Below are 13,167 nucleotides of genomic sequence, written 5' to 3' on the forward strand. Positions count from 1 at the left end.
TATTATCCCAGAGGCTACTGCATAGCTCGGTCCTGGTCGGTCCATGGCTCCATCCATCGGCTCCTTAGAAATCCAAGGTCGGTGTTCTATCCTAGACACTGCTGCATGACTCGGTCCGGGTCAATCCATGGCTCTATTCAGCAAATTCCAAAAACGTTGATGATGATGGTCTCAGGTGAAATTCAACAATGTGGATGGCTTCAGCACATTCATGAACAATAAAAGCACTTACTCCCAGCCAAAAAGCTGCGAGGTAAAAAGATAGTCCCCTCCACGGTAATCTTTAGTAAAAGGCAAAATTTATAAAGTTTATTTAGTCCAGGATAGTACATAATATGCTCCTGCAACGTTTATCACGGGCATTATGTCAATCCATTACAATGAATTTACAACATATCAAAACATTAATTGATAATCTTTCAAACATCACTTAATTGCACATTGATTTAACTTTTTCAAAACATTACAATTCAAAAAATTGCGCATATCATCACAGCATTTACATAACTATTAACAATTCACAAAGCCAAAGATACATATACCAACTAATCAATCATTAAACTATAGCAGTACAGTAATCTATCGTTACAATACATTATATAACATCAATAAAATTGCCACACTATTTGTATGGCTAACACACAGCCAATATTTACCAATCTAATGGCCAACCACTAAAAATCGTTACAATTTAAGAACTAAACAACCAAAATCACCTAACATCAATAAAAATTAATAAAACTCTCAATAATCGCTGTTAACGTAAAATTCTATAATCATTTCCTCTTCTTTCCCAAATTTTACCTTCTGTTCCTTCATAGCAGGCCTCTATTTCTTGTCTTGTCATTATTTCCATATCTTTTTCAGTTTTAATTCAGTCAATCCTTTTATTCTTCCTATTACCAATGTAGAGCTCATTACCTTCTTGTCATACAGTTGCTCACATCTATGCTTCCACAATGCTCTCTTGCTTAATGCAATCATCCAATTCAACATATATGTCTTGTATCTCACTTTATATTCTATTTGTAATTTGAATAACATTCCTCCATGTTATCTTAGTGTACCACAATTTCGCCATCCATCTCCACACTATTCTCGCTGGTCGGCATTTATAAAAGACATGTATATTGTGCTCCACTTCCCCACATACTTCACATTTGTTCTCTTTTCTCCAGTGAAGTCTCACCATAAAGCTCTTTGTTATTGTTACCTTCATTATCAGACTCCAAGCTGTTTCATGCCACTCTGCTGGCAAATTCTCCAAATTATTCCAGACCATTTTATCATTACTGCTTTGATTATGTAGATATTCTTTGTGTATTATCCAGTATATCTTTGAAGGTTTAACTATACTTTCCAACATCAACAACTCTGGTTCATTTTCTGCTATTTGCTTCAGTATCTCTCTCCACTTTCTATGTCTTTTATTGTTTTTTTTTTATCATAAAAGGCTTTTTACTACTATTTTTTTCTATTGTATTTATTTATTATTGCTATCTGCAATGCCATTGCAAATTCACGCATTTCTCATATTTCCCATCCTCCATTTTCTGTTGTTTCTCATTATTTTTCTAGCAAGTGGTTCAAACCTTCTATTCCATATATATCTGTATATTTCTATATCCAATTCCTTCATTTGCTCTATTGTCATGTCAATCACATAAAGAAAATAAATAATCTTTGCTATTATCACCTTTTTTGCTATCATTGCTCTTTCTGGCAGATATAAACTACTCGTTTTCCACTCTTCTTTAACTTTTTTTATGTTATTTTTCATTTTATATATATTCTGTCTTCTTGCATTTTCACCAAAAAATATTCCAAAGATTTTTAAACTTTTAACTATTGGTACCTCAGAATCTTTAATTATCTCTCCCACCACATTACAGATTTTACGCTTCTTTTTATTTATCTGCATTCCAGTCATTAAACAATATTTTTCTATTATTTGTATTACTTTTTCATAAGATAATCTATTACTAATTATAAAATTTATGTCATCTGCATGTCCTATATATTTTATTTTTTCATCTGATACTGGGAAATATACCGCTTTCATCACCCTATTTGTAAGCAGACTTAGAAATATCACGAACAAAATCATGGATGCCGCACATCCCTGTCTTACACCTCTTTCACATTTAATACTTTCTGTTAATTCACCATTTATATAAACCTTTGCTTCTGCTGTACTGTACAATTTTGTACCTATAGCCATCCATAAACATTATTTAAATACAGTGCCTTTATACAGTACACTGATGTGGTCGAACGGATTTAAATTAATAAACTCCTCTATTTCATTTATTTTTCGTTTTTTCGAGATCGTCACAATTGTAGGATTGCCGCCATTGTTAGAATAAAAACCACGTGTCTACTTTGACGTCATAGAAAAGACTTCTCTTTATTGGAGGAATTTTGGCGTAAAAAGTAGAGACATGCTCTACTCTATTTTCAGTTACAGAACTGAAAATAGCCAAAATTTCAGAAAAATTTTTACGCTTTTTGTTTCATGCTAGATTTCACGCATGTGTGTACCTGGTCTATTACGGTTATTCGGTCTACTTTTTGATTAGGAAATCATCCCNATTACTTTTTCATAAGATAATCTATTACTAATTATAAAATTTATGTCATCTGCATGTCCTATATATTTTATTTTTTCATCTGATCCTGGGAAATATACCTCTTCAATCAATGGTTCTTCCATCACACTATTTGTAAGCAGACTTAGAAATATCACAAAGAAAATCATGGATGCCACACATCCCTGTCTTACACCTCTTTCACATTTAATACTTTCTGATAATTCACCATTTATATAAACCTTTGCTTCTGCTGTACTGTACAATTTTGTACCTATAGCCATCCATAAACGTTATTTAAATACAGTACCTTTATACATGACACTGATGTGGTCGAACGGATTAAATAAAGTCCTCTATTTCATTTATTTTTCGTTTTTTCGAGATCGTCACAATTGTAGAGTTGCCGCCATTGTTAGAATAAAAACCACGTGTCTACTTTGACGTCATAGAAAAGACTTCTCTTTATTGGAGAAATTTAGGCGTAAAAAGTAGAGACATGCTCTACTCTATTTTCAGTTACACAAGTGAAAATAGCCAAAATTTCAGAACAATTTTTACGCTTTTTGTTTTATGCTAGATTTCACGCACGTGTGTTCCTGATCTGTAACAGTTATTCGGTCTACTTTTTGATTAGGAAATCATCCCGCTTCAAAAATTGCCTATAGGCTCATTGTAATGTTTCCCTCCACGGTAATCTTTAGTAAAAGGCGAAAGATTAGCACGCATATAATGAAGGGAAACCTGAGCTCGAATTCGAATCTTCTTCTGCAAAGATAAAGATTTCTGTGAGTTTTGTGAACATTTCAGAAATTCAAATGCGTAATGATAAATCATTTCAAGACTTGCTTTCTTCTGTGGAAAGTACGCTTTACGACAGCAAAATTCCACTTACAAATAAGTCAATGAAAAATATTAATGAGATTGAAAATATGAGTAAGAAGCATAGGTATTCAAATCATCCTGAACAAGGCAAATTAGTCTGTTCATGTGGTTTTAAAGTTTGAATTTACCTTATAAAATAGATCATGTTACAGATAATTCAAATTTCTTGCCCAATGAGACTACTTCGGACGGGTGCTTTCGTCTCTCTGGTGTCGTTATAGTTACGTTTCTCTCTTCGCGAAACTTTTAAACCATTTCTCAAATCGTTATGTCATTCCAAATAATCCATCGGAAATTTCGAATATTTCTTAGAGACGTCAAACGATAGGTATTTTAACTATTTTTTCTCGGCGTTAAATAGGAATATTTTACTAACTCCTCCACAGATGGCGCTAGTCGTCTATCAAACGGAACTGCGGCCGACGAAGGACGGTCCGTCGTTATATTTGTAAAGCTTTTGTATTTTATTCGAAAACCAGCGGTTGAGCCCGACGTTGTTCGGGCAAAAAAACAACAAAGATTAAGATTACGTATTAGATTATTTCGTACTTCCAATCCTTCTTGCTTGCTTGCCGCCCTCTGGCGACGAAGTTAGGCGCCAGCTACGTTGGATATTTCGCCCCGCGTAGTTGTTTTTCGGGTATGTGAGCAAGGTACTTTGATAAGGTAAGCGCAACTCGTTCTGACGAGAAAAATGCCACTGCGCATGACGTCACCATCGAGAAACTTTATTCACTAATGCTCTAACATGTACTGTTTATGTCAGAAACGCAATCTTAGAGAAACGAATGCACCGCAAAACTCAAACAACGGTTAATAAACATGTACGATTGTTAATATGGTGCCATTCAAAATTAATTAATTTAATTACGCCTGTAAACTTATTCTAAATAACACACCGCAATTCACTCGTATGACAAAACCAATTAGAGAAAAAGTATTCTACAAGCAATTAAATTAAATCGTTACTTTACCTTATGGCTGCTCCTCAGGCAAATAAACATGAAACAATAAAAAGTAAATGTTTTTCCATGATATTTCCCGAGTAAAGAAGAAAATTCTGAACTTTCATGTAAAGATTTTTAGAAAAATTTTTTTTTTGTTATAAATATGCTTATACAAAACTAAAGTTTAAAAAAAATAATACTAATGCTTCACAAGTAACAAAATACATTATTGCTTTTTTATTCAATACAAAATTAATGTAGGTATTACAATAGATCTAGCTGTAGAGCTAGATATTAAATAATGTGTATATTTATACTGGTTTAAGCAAAACATTGCATCAAGAGAGCTATATACATATATATATATAATTATAAATTTTTTAATGTCTGGATGTGCAAGCATATGAAGCTTGCCACTTTCTTGCCTTTTTTTTGGTGTTGTTCAGCAGAACTTTGGATTTTGCTTTCTGCATTCATATAATGTATCCTTATAAAAAGTCTTGTTCTAACATACAGTTTTATTTACTTGGGGATGCAAATGTGGAACCTTCTTTGATAAAATTTCACAGAGGCCCTTAACGACATTGCTCACTTTAGAAATATTGTCTCCAATAAACAGTGAAAATGTTACTTCCATTTGCTTTACAATGTTCAGCCAGCTATCTGTTGGCATTATCAAGTCACCTCGTGACAACTTTTCTATCCAGTCATTGTTCAATTGAGGTGAAGAGAGTTTCATTTCTTCACTATTATGACCAAGAGAAATATTAATTTGCTTGCAACGATGAGCAATATAACCAGCTAAGTAGCGCAGTCCCTGTTCAGCTGTAGGTACTGACAGATGAGATGGTGAAATTTCTAGTCATTTCTTGCACCTCTGCGTCTCTGTCAATCATCTGAAGTGTTTCTTCCATACTAGGAATTAATCCAGTGAAAAGATGTGATGTAAGATATTCATCAACATCTTTGTCAACTGCTACTGGACATGAAAAGCTTAATTAATGTAATGTCAGTAACATTTCTACTCATAATAAGATGTAAACAATTCTTAAATTCAACAGGGAGAGGGTGGTCACACGTTCTTCCTAATGCACGAATCTGAGATAAAAAATTTTCTAAACAGTCTTGATTAAATCTTGCAGTTAAAATGTACAGTACTTAATATTGTAATTTTTACCAAGGTCTGTATAGCAGCAGAGGAGTGAATGAATAGACATAAGGAAATCTTTCTGAAATGGTAATAAATGTGTTCTTTTTCCCAAACTCGTATTCTTAGAAATAGAATAAAATTTGCGAAGTACTTGTTCTTGGCCTTCTGTATGCATTCTAAATGCACTAGCAATTGGACGATCATCAATTTTAGGGATTCTTGAATTGAGAATGTCAAAAGTATCATTAACAAGTTTTACAAAATCAGAAATTTCCTGGTCATCAGGTAGAAGGAAAGATATTGCTTGAGCGACATGATTAGAAAATAACTGACAAGCAAGATTAACTTTTTGATGTTCTCTTTCTCGCACATCGAGCTTGTGTCAGCTTTGGACATAGCTTTATTTCCCCATTATCTAAGGATAATATTTTTAGAAAAACATCTTTATTCACATGTTTTCCTCCTGGTAAGATAATGCCTTCATCTAATACATGATTCTTCAAAAGTTTAATCAAATGTGGCACATCTGAATAGACCCATATGTGCTTTCCAGGATGGGTAGGATTTTGAAAGCATATTTTCATGGTCAACTTTGAGATAGTTCCATACCTTTGAATTTTTTCCTCATCTCGATCACACACAACACCAACAACTATAAAACCTGCACTCTAAACTTTAGTTATTATTTCTTTCAATAATTCACCTGTCATAGTGGTATCAAAGTCATAATAAACAGGCTATTTCCAATTCCCACACAGAGCACGAGTCATTACTACCTGCACCTGACTGTGAGGTCCAAAAACTTTGTCTATCTCTTGGTCATAACAGAGTCTGGAGTCAACATTCATTTCATCAAAGCTCAGAATGCAGAGAGATTCTATAGCTGTGAGACTTTCAGATTTCATCTTTATTATTTGCAAAACATCATGCAGTACTCCTGGATAGCAATGAAAAGATGAAGAAACCCATCTCCTTAAAGTAGAAAGTGTAGGTAAAGGGATTCTAAGGCTTTTTCTCATATACACATAACACTTCCTAGACAAAGAACGTAAGGTCAGTGCTTTTGCTATATCTTCTTTTGTCCAATTTGGCTTCATTTTTTGTGTTATAAGACAATCTATTTGTGTTTTGGTAAATATTTTTTTCAAAATATTATTTATTTTCTTTCTCTCATTCACTTCATGTTTTTTACTTTCTAATAATTTTAATTTTTGGTTATTCTCAGTAAGAGCCAACTGTAATAAATTATTTTTTCTTTTCAGGGTAAATATTTCCCTCTTCAAGTGATCAATTTTAGCATTTGCTAAATCCAGTTTTTTTGTTAATTTCACTTCCAGAGAAGGTCATTTACAGGTTCAGTTTCAGTACCTATGTCAATTTTATTCTTTTTTGGTGAAAGATGGGACAGTCTGTTCAGTGCACATTTCTGATTCTCTCGCTGTTTATATCTTATTGTTCTGTCATGCATTTGCTCTACTATCTCTGATGTACATGGGACATCCGAAGATCTAACAGGAGCCAGATTTAAAGATGGCACAGTATCAGGCTTTAAGCGTCTCCTGGAAGGTATATTTAAGAGTTCTGCTTTTAGATCTCTCTCATAGTTGTCTTTAAGGAAGTGAAAATGCAAACTGTTGCATTTTCAACATTGACTTTGTCCTCTCGTTTGCAGGCATGAATCCACTTACTTCTAAGAGTAGGATGCTTTGGGAAAGAATGATAAATTACATTACTTCCTTTAGTCTTTTCACACACTGCCACGCAACAGTTTGGCATTATTCAACTTGATCAGTGAACACTAACTAAAAAATTCACACGTCAATACACTACTATTTAACAGACAGATACTTTGAAAATATTAAATTTCACCTTATACTTGTATTCCAAACACCAATCAAAACTTAATTTCAAATGTAAACGAACAAAGATCACCACAGTATGTCGAAAGCTCATGTGTTTCTTGACGGTGACGTCATGTGCACAACGATTAAAAGAGAAACCTACTACATACACAAAATGAGCACCCCCTGGTATGTGAGTGGAAAAACAGATGGCAATCTCGAGTTGAAGAACTTGAAAGGTCTAGAAGAAACGTTTGACAAAATGAGTACAAAATGTCGAGGGATTATAGGAGAATGCACAAGGGGGTGTGGAGTCGTCGGTTCAGGACTCTGTAAATGAGCAACATCGAAAATAAGTGGATGAATTAACTGTTTGTCTACCATTGGCAGATAAAATGAGAAATGGATGAGAAACAAGTTAGATTGATTTAATAGTTGTAGGTATTTTTGTATTCATTAAAAAAGGTCGATAAGCAAACGTCTGTCGGGTTTAATTGAAGGCAGTCACTGATATTCAGTAGATGATTTTTTGTAAGACTGTTATTGGAGAGGATTTTTCCCCTGATGATGTCGAATTTTGAACACTCATTGAAGCAATGTATGGTTGTGTCTGTTTTGTTTGGACAGTATTTTCACTGGTCAGTGGTGCAAATGTTGCAAGTATAAAGAAAGTGGTTCGTAAGCAGAGAGTTGGTTCTTGCACAGTTGATGAGGACATTGATGCGGCAGTCAGTGATGTCAGGAAAAGAAATATCTGATGTGTTAGAAAACCAAGGGTAGAGATAGTTTTTGGGTAAGTGTTCCAGCTGTTGTTCATATGTTTCTCGTTGTCGGACTTGATGAGTGTGTTGAGGTCTTCGGGAGTAATATAGTGGGTGATGTTTGAGTTGAGAGGATTGGTTTTGGCGAGTTTGTCAGCTTGTTCGTTGATGGGTATGCCTTTGTGAGCCAGGTCCAGATAAGCTTGGTCTGAAGGTTGAGGATATGCCTCAACCAAAGGCAGATCCTCAACCTTCAGACCTTTATCAAAAAATCATCAAATTTCAATGGCACATATTTCAAAGCTACACTTAATAATTCCACTTCAACACTGTCTATCAAGTAACACTTCATTTATTATTATTTCTTCTCCAACCAATTTCTCCTTAGCTTCTACTGATGACAACCCAATTTCTACCACATTGCCAGGCTGAAAACACACCTGCTCCACCACACCAGTGATTTCTAACTTCAAGCTAATCGCATGAACCAAGTGTCTCACCTCAATCTTCTCCACTCGAATTCTTACCGACTTAATTTTCCTATATTCACCAAGTTTTTCTATCTCAGGCGACTCCTCTATACTTTCTTCACCAAAACCAACTTCTTCCTCTTCTTCTCTCTCTGAATCACCAGACGACAAATAAGAGTCGTCTTCCAACTCTTGTGTCATCTCTGGTCAGCTACAGTCCCAGAAACCTCTGTATGGCTCAGTCCACATCGGTCCATGGCTCCATCCAGCACTACGCCAGCTTCCACTTAGTAAAGAAACAGTCAGCAAAAAAAACTCAACAATAGCTGTATATAAAAGTTTCAACAATGTAGATGGTCTCAGTACAACCACAAACAAAGACACCCGGTCCCAGCCAAAAAGCTGTGATGTATTAAGAATAGTCCCCTCCACGGTAATCTTTAGTAAAAGGCAAAATAGATAAAGTTTATTAGGTCTATGGAAGTATGCTCATGACAAATCCTTCACGAGCACTATGTCTATCCATAACATTACATTTAAACTTTGTAATACAACATATCAACCCAATAATCAATAATCTTTTAACATTAAACAATATCAGTTGATTTTAACATATTCAAAACTTTACAAATCTAAAAACCATTTATAATAAATTAAGAAATTACAATGACATCAACACAAAAAGTTACATAACTGTTATTAACTCAAAAATTTAAGATACATATGCCAACTCAGCAATCAATAGGCTATTAACAAAATGGTACTTTCAATCATTTACAATTCTTTATAAAAATATCAATAAAATTAACACAAAAATGTTGCATAGCTGACATGCACAACAAAACCTTTACTATTAAGATTAGACAATGCTAATCAAAATCGACAACCATTAAACTATGAAAAATATACAACTTATCAATTAATCATCAATACATCTTGGAACAACCATAACTTTACAAAAGTTGACAACCAATCACAAAAAAAACCGTTACAAGTTAAAATTAAATAATCAAAACCATCGGTCATTAAACATTAAAACTTGAAATTAAAACGTCACTCAATTGTCAGTCTTATTTTAATATCCTATATTCATTTCCTTTTCCATATTTTTCCTTCTATTCCAGCATAACAGGCCAAAATTTCACTTCCTGTCATTGTCTCCATATCTGTTCTCAATTTCAATTCACTCAAGCCCTTTATCTTTGTTATGACCAACATAGAACTTAATGTTTTCTTATCGTACAGTTGCTCACATCTATGCTTCCACAATGCCCTCTTACATAGCACTATCATCCAATTGAGCATGTATGTTTTATGCCTCACTTTACAATCTATCTGTAGTCTTACATTCCTCCACGCTATGTTTGTGTGCCATAATTTCACCATTCATTCCCACACTATTCTCGCTGGTTGGCATTTATAAAACATGCATACATCATGCTCCACTTCCTCACATGCATCACATTTATTCTCTTTCCTCTAATGCAATCTTGCCATGAAACTCTTCGTTATTGTTATACTCATGATCAGCCTCCAAGCAGTTTTGTGCCAATCCGCTGGCAATTTCTCCAGGTTATTCCAAACCATTTTCCAATTTATATTATCATCACTCCTTTGATTACCTAAGTGTTCTTTATGTATAATCCAATATCTTGATGGCCTAACTATGCTTTCCAGCGTCAATAGTTCTGATTCGTCTTCCGCTATTTGATTCAGTATTTCTCTCCATTTTCTGTCTTCTATTACTCTTTATCATGAAGGGCTATTGCAAAATCATGCAGTGTCCAATTTCCCATCCTCCATTTTCTGTTTGATTTCTCATTATTTTCCTAGTGAACAGTTCAAACTCTCTATTCCATATATATTTATATATTTCTCTATCCAGTTCCTTCATTTGTGTTATTGTCATGTCAATTGAATAAAGAAAATAAATAATCTTTGCTATTATCACCTTTTTGCTATCATTGCTCTTTCTGGCAAATACAACCATCTTAGTTTCGGTTGTTCTCTCACTTCTTTAATATTATGTTTCATTCTATCTTCTTGCATTTTCACCAAAAACTATTCCTAAAATGTTTAAACTTTTAACTATTGGTATGTCATCAGAATCTTTAATAATCTCTCCCACCACATTACAAACTTTACTCTTCTGTTTATTTATCTTCATTCCAGTCATTAAGCAATATTTACCAATTATTTGTATTACTTTCTCATATGATATTTTGTTACTAATTATAAAATTTATGTCATCTGCATGTCCTATATATTTTATTTTTACATCTATTACTGGATAATATACCGATTCGACCAATGGTTCCTCCATCACCCTATTTGTAAGCAGACTTAGAAATATCACAAATAAAATCATGGATGCCCACATCCCTGTCTTACACCGCCTTCACATTTAAACATTTATAATTCTATAACCTTTATTATTTATCTTAAAATCTACCATTATAATTCTGCCTTGACTATCAGTAACAAAGTTCTGACTTTTAATATTATTCTTACACATCAAAACAACACCTGTACACTGCCGAATTGCAAATGATGCGTAAATGTTATAGCCTCTAAAAATTTCTCTCTTAAACTTCTTAATTCTGTAAAATCTCTAATGTTCGTTTCTTGTATAGCCAATATATCTGTATTTTCTCTCATTATTTCATTTAACAACACTGCCTGCTTTTTCTTACTTCTAAGACCTGATATATTAATTGTTTGTATTTTCAAAATTCGACATCATCAGGGGAAAAATCCTCTCCAATAACAGTCTTACAAAAAATCATCTACTGAATATCAGCGACTGCCTTCAATTAAACCCGGCAGACGTTTGCCTCCAATACTTATCGACCTTTTCTAATGAATACAAAAATACCTACAACTACTAAATCAATCTAACTTGTTTCTCATCCATCTCTCATTTTATCTGTCAACGATCGACAAACAGTTAATTCATCCACTTATTTTCGATGTAGCTCATTCACAGAGTCCTGAACCACCAACAACTCCACACCCTCTTGTGCATTCTCCTACAATTCCTCGACAATTGTATTGATTTTGTCAAACGTTTCTTCTAGACCTTTCAAGTTCTTCAACTCGAGATCGCCATCTGTTTCTCCACTTACATACCCGAAAAACTACTACACGGGGCAAAGTAGCCAACGTAGCTGACGCCTAACTTCGTCGCCAGAGGGCGGCAAGCAAGCAAGAAGGATTGGAAGTACGAAATAATCTAATACGTAATCTTAATCTTTGTTGTTTTTTGCCCGAGCAACGCCGGGCTCAACCGCTGGTTTTCGAATAAAATACAAAAGCGTTACAAATATAACGACGGACCGTCCTTCGCCGGCCGCAGTTCCGTTTAATAGACGACTAGCGCCATCTGTGGAGAAGTTAGTAAGATATTCCTATTTAACGCCGAGAAAAAATAGTTAAAATACCTATCGTTTGACGTCTCTAAGAAATATTCGAAATTTTCGACGGATTATTTGGAATGACACAACGATTTGAGAAATGGTTTAAAACTTTCGCGAAGAAAGAAACGTAAGTACAAGGACACCAGAGAGACGAAAGCACCCGTCCGAAGTAGTCTCCTTGGGCAAGAAACGGGAATTCGAGCTCAGGTTTCCCTTCATTATATGCGTGCTAATCTTTCGCCTTTTACTAAAGATTACCGTGGAGGGGAACATTACAATGAGCCTATAGGCAATTTTTGAAATCCCGCTTTACGCGGGATGATTTCCTAATCAAAAAGTAGACCGAATAAATGTTTTATGGGCAGAATCTGTCATCTGTCGAGTCGCGTTATAGTGTGCTTTGGTGACTCTACGAATTTCTCCTTACATTTTGGAGAATTGCTTATTTTCCTTGGCAAAGAGTAAAACGTATATTTTGACAAATCTAAGGATATTTCTTTAAATTCTTTTCGCCTTACAGGCGCTGTGAGAGAGCTTTTTTTCAACCCTGCCATGAATTAGAACAACAAGACACAATGAAAGTACAAGAAGCAGAAATACAGGAAATATCAGAAAAGAATGAAAAAACAGCCAAAACCAGAAATAACTCTGAGAATGAAGAAAAAAGTGAGGAAGAGAAGGGAATGACTAGATCTAGAGAAAACAGTTATCCATAAGCATGGATGCCAATATCACAGAGGTAGAAACAATCGGGGAAGCAGGGAAGGTGATAAATAAAACAGTACAGAAGAAAACAAGGAAATGTAAAAAGCTACAATCAATATTAAAGAATTAACATTCAAGGACATGAATAAAATTAACCTAAGAACAATGAACATAACTGGTTTTTTAGAAGTGAGACAAAACAGTTTTACATTATGAATCTGCTCATGACTAACAAAGTTGATGTGTTGATGCTGCAAGACACCAAAACGTGGAACTTCTACGACCTAAGGAACCTAAGGAAACTATTTGTACACTACGATATATAGACTTCCTTCGCGACGAGAAGTACAGGAGTCATCACCATGATCGACAAAAGAATCAAAGTGGACGACTTCGAGACAGAC

General features: G+C 34.5%; 2 non-coding genes across 2 annotated transcripts; one reads left to right on the plus strand and one right to left on the minus strand.

The window, feature by feature from the left end:
* Window positions 1-3,216: 3,216 nt before the first annotated feature.
* On the minus strand, window positions 3,217-3,340 carry LOC111628434. Its single transcript, XR_002757176.1, has one exon. It is a non-coding gene; the product is annotated as a U5 spliceosomal RNA (small nuclear RNA).
* An 8,917-nt stretch (window positions 3,341-12,257) lies between these two features.
* LOC111628433 lies at window positions 12,258-12,378 on the plus strand. The gene has a single exon (XR_002757175.1). It is a non-coding gene; the product is annotated as a U5 spliceosomal RNA (small nuclear RNA).
* Window positions 12,379-13,167: the final 789 nt, after the last annotated feature.

This window comes from Centruroides sculpturatus, unplaced genomic scaffold, assembly GCF_000671375.1.
Source record: "Centruroides sculpturatus isolate CEXI.00-Female unplaced genomic scaffold, Cexi_2.0 scaffold557, whole genome shotgun sequence".
Classification (NCBI taxonomy): domain Eukaryota; kingdom Metazoa; phylum Arthropoda; class Arachnida; order Scorpiones; family Buthidae; genus Centruroides; species Centruroides sculpturatus.